The following is a 4,553-nucleotide window of genomic DNA, read 5'->3' on the forward strand; positions in this document are numbered from 1 at the left end:
TTCTTGCTGATTTTGAAGGAGCCGGAGGCTCCCTGTCCCTTGCTCTGCACCAGGGAGCCTTTGTTCACATTCCTCTTGATACTTTGTTTGATCTGGGTTTTGAGCTTCTCCTGAGCGGTGGCAGACCTGCAAGGAATCAACTACCAGCTAGCGTATAAAGCGAGACCAAGGCTCAGGGCCTTCAGTTACCTGGAGGGGAGTCGGAGAGGCAGCGGATCCTGTGAGGAACCACAATCCAGGAAGGATGAGAAGGTCATTGTCAGGGTACAGAGGAGATTAAGTTAAAGATTTACCAGTTTATAAGCAAGCGCAGAGCCAAGGAACGGTGCTGGGGCAGACCAAATAATAGGAAGCTGTGATCAGTTGGAAGGCAAGAGTGATTAAATGACAGAAGAGATGATGGTGCAAGGCAAAAGTCAGGGAAAGAAAAAGTAACATTTTGTAAGCACAGATACCAGGAGTGGGGTTTGAACCGACGCAGATACATGTCTATTGGATCTTAAGTCCAACACCTTAACCACTCGGCCATCCTGGTACATTAACCAACCACTGAAAATGAAATTTAATGTGATCCGGGTGCCATCTGGCCTTTCACAATTTTAAGTTATGACTCCTCTCCCATGCTAAATTGGACCCTTCATTATTTATGAACCTCAATCGGACCACCCCTCAGTCTAGGTTTCTCTAAGGTGTAGGGTCCCAACTCTTTTAGTCTAACTTGATAACCAAGATGTCTTATACTGGGAATTCGTCGAATGTCTCTCCTCTGTACCCTTTCCAAAGCCTCAATATCACCCATCATGTGAGGAGACCAAGACTGGATACAATATTCCAAGTGAGTCCTGACCAAGGTTTCATAAAAGGACAAATTCGGGACATCTCAGATACTGAAGGAGTCCATGTCCAGAAGCAGCAAGACCTGGACAACATTCAGACTTGGGCTGCTAAGATGCAAGTAACTTTTACACCACATAAGTACCAGGCAATGACCATCTCCAACAAGAGAGAATGTAACCATCTCCCTTTGACGTTCAACAGCATTACCATCGCTGAATCCCCCCACCATCAACATCCTGGGGGTTACCATTGACAAAAGCTTAACTGGACCATTCATATACATACTCTGGCGACAAGAGTAAATCAGATAGTGGGAATTCTGTGATGAGTAACTCAGCGCAAGGCACATGGTGAAATGCTCATTGGGAGAGCTGGAGAAATGGACTGGTCAGGTGGGCAGAAAAGTGGCAAATGGAATTCAACTTGGAGAAGTGTGAGGTGATGCCTTTGGTGAGGTCAAACACAGCAAAGGAAGACACAATTAATGGGTGAATGCTGAGAGGTGTAGAGGAAGTGAGGGACCTTGAATTGAATGTCCACAAATCCCTGAAAGTAGCAGGATAGGTTGATAAGTTGGTTGAGAAGGCTTATGGAATCCTTTCCTTTATTAGCCAATGTATAGAATATAAGAGCAGGGAGGTTATGCTGGAACTGTATAAATCATTAGTTAGGCCACAACTTGAGTTCTGTGTGCAGTTCTGGTCACCCCATTCCAGAAAGGATGTAATTGCACTAGAGAGGTTACAGAGGAGATTTACGAGGATGTTGCCAGGACTGGAAAAATGCAGCTATGAGGAAAGATTGGATAGACTGGGGTTGTTCTCCTTGGAATAGAAGAGGCTGAGGGGAGATTTGATTGAAATGTACAAAATTGTGAGGGGTCTGGATGGAATGGATGGGAAGGGTCTATTTACCTTAGTAGGGAGGTCACTGACTAGGGGGCATAGATTTAAAGTGATGTGTTGAACAATTAGAGGGGAGATGAGAAAAGGTTCTTTCACCCAGAGGGCTGTTGGAGTCTGGAACTCACTGCCTGTAAGGGTAGCTGAGGCAGAAACCCTCAACTCATTTAAAAGGAGTCTGGATGTGCACCTCAAGTACCTGAACCTGCAGGGCTACGGTCCAAATGCTGGACAATGGGATTCAGCTGGGTGGCTCGTTTTTTGGCCTGCCTGTGCTGTAAACTTTCTATGTTCTATGATTCTATGCAGACACAATGGGCCCAATGGCCTCCTTCTCCACTGTAATAATTTTGTGATTTTTGACTCTCCAAAACTTGTCAACCATCTACAAGGCACAAACCAGGATGAGTGCAGCACCAACAATACTCGAGAAACTCGACACTGTTCAGGACAAAGCAGCCGCCTTGATTGTCACCCCATTCACCACCTTAAACATTCACTCCCTTCACCACTGACGCACAGTGGCAGTAGTGTGTACCATCTACCAGATGCACTGCTGCAACTCACCAAGGCTCCGCAGACAGCACCTTCCAAACCGAAGACCTCCACCACCTTGAAGGACAAGGGCTGCAGATGCATGGAAACACCACCATGTGCAAGCTCCCCTCCAAGTCACACACCATCTGATCTGCAAATATATCGCTGTTCATTCACTGATGCTGGGTCAAAATCCTGGATCTCTCTTCCTAACAGCACTGTGGGTGTACCTACACCACATGGAGTGCAGCAATTCGAGAAGGGAGCTCACCGCCACCTTGTCAAGGACAATTAGGGATGGGTAACAAATTCTGGACTTGTCAGTGTCGCTCACATCCCATGAAAGAATATGCCTCATTTTATACTCAATTGTCCTCTGAATGCAGCCCAACCCCCTATTTGCTCCAACTATCATTTCACAGCATTGCTGCTGTACCTTTAGAGATCTGTGCACTAGAACATCCAGATCTCTGCTCAAAATTATTTTCTTTTTTCCACCTACTTTAATGTTTTTCCCTGAAGGGTGTATGAATGTTGAGCATTCGCCCTGTCCACATGAATAACACTGCACTTACCCAAATTAAACATAATTTACCAGTCATGAACCCAATCTCCCAACACATTAAGATCAGCCTGAAACAGTCGAGTATCGTCTACAGTCTGAACACTCGCACAGATCTTCAAATCATCTGTAAATTTACAGATGGTGCCCCCTACACCTACATCCAGATCATTAATAAAAATAGTAAAGAGCAACAGTCCCAACACCGATCCCTGTGAGATACCACTGGTAACTGGTCTCCAAACAGATCCAGATCCATCTGTAACTACTTTCTGCCTACGTCCTGCCAGTCAGTTCCCAATCCAGATCAATATATTACCACTGATAGCAGGGACTTTAATCTTGTAGAGAAGCCTCTTGTGTGGAACCTTATCAAAATCTTTTGGATGAGATCAGCTAATTGAACACAGGCCGGGGATGAGGCCTAGGCCCGTCCTGCTTTGTGTGTGGGTCTCAGAACCACACAAGGTGAGATCAGCTCACTGAGCACAGGCCCATCCTGCTCTATATAGTGCTCAGTACCTTACCAAATGAGAATAACTAACACACCACAGGCCATGGAGCCTCGGCCCATCCTTCCCTGATTGCGGTTCAGTGCCAACCAGGTCAGATCAGCTAATTCAGCACAGGCCGGAGATGGAAGCTGGATCTTTCCTGCTCTGGGGGCTCCGTACCATACCAGGTGCGATGAAGTAAAATACCACAGGCCGGGGATGGAGCCTGAGATTTCCCTGTTCTGTGTGGGGCTCTGTACAACAATGTGTGAGAAGAACTATCATCCCTCAGGCTGAGGAAGGAGCCTGGGCCCATTCTGTTCTGTGTGGCTCCTACCACACTGAGTGGGATCAGTTAACTCAACACAGGCCATGAATACAATCAGGCCCTTTCCTGCTCCGTGTGGCTCAGAATCACACCAGGTGGCATCAGCTAACACAGCACAGGCTGGGGCTGGGGCTGGAGGCTGGGCCCGCCCTGCTCTGTGGGCTCAGTAACAACCCGTAAGATGAACTTTTTTCAAAAGACTTCAGTGTATTTATCTCTGTCCAACACTCTGAGGCAGCTTTCTGTGTTTATAAAGAGTGTAATTTATTGACTGGTCTCTTGGATCAAACAGGGTAACAGACAGAGGTCTGTGTGCAGAGGGTTTGGGAGTGAGGTCTGATTCCTAACTCTTTCTGGACTGTGAGGAATAAAGAATGAATGAGAGAGAGAGAATGTGGGAGAAGGGATGATGGAAGAATTTGTCCGTGAACCTGATTAAAAGTGGCTCAAACGCAAGATAATATTAAGATATCAAGAGCAGAACATTAACATAATCTGAGTTCCGCGATCTGGTTGGGTCCCATTCCCCTGAAGTGAGGAATGAACGGGTGGGGAAATTCCACCTGGAGTTATATTTGTCTCCAATGAAGATAAGTTCACAGTGAGGATGGAATAGCTCAGTTGGGAGAACACTAGATTGAAGAACCAGGATACAATCCCTGGTTTCATCAGTTTTAATTTGGTGTCTCCATCAGTTTAAGTAGAGAGAATCAGAGGGGAGATTTTCCACTCTTGACCCCATGGGCTGAATTTTAAACTAACGGTGCGGCTCTCGGCAGAGACACCGTGAGTGGGTGCCGTCACCACACGAGTGAAATGTGGCCGGCCGACCCCGATCACGGAGCAGCTGACCAATTAATGAAGGGGAGGCGTGGGGCCCATGTAAACAAGGA

The 4,553-nt window shown here is 46.6% G+C and overlaps 1 non-coding gene across 1 annotated transcript; it reads right to left on the minus strand.

Moving 5' to 3' along the window:
- Positions 1 to 452: 452 nt before the first annotated feature.
- On the minus strand, positions 453 to 535 carry trnal-uaa (transfer RNA leucine (anticodon UAA)). The gene has a single exon. It is a non-coding gene; the product is annotated as a tRNA-Leu (tRNA).
- Between the last annotated feature and the right edge of the window lie 4,018 nt (positions 536 to 4,553).

The sequence above is a fragment of the Heterodontus francisci genome, unplaced genomic scaffold, assembly GCF_036365525.1.
Source record: "Heterodontus francisci isolate sHetFra1 unplaced genomic scaffold, sHetFra1.hap1 HAP1_SCAFFOLD_86, whole genome shotgun sequence".
In the NCBI taxonomy this organism is placed as follows: Eukaryota; Metazoa; Chordata; class Chondrichthyes; order Heterodontiformes; family Heterodontidae; genus Heterodontus; species Heterodontus francisci.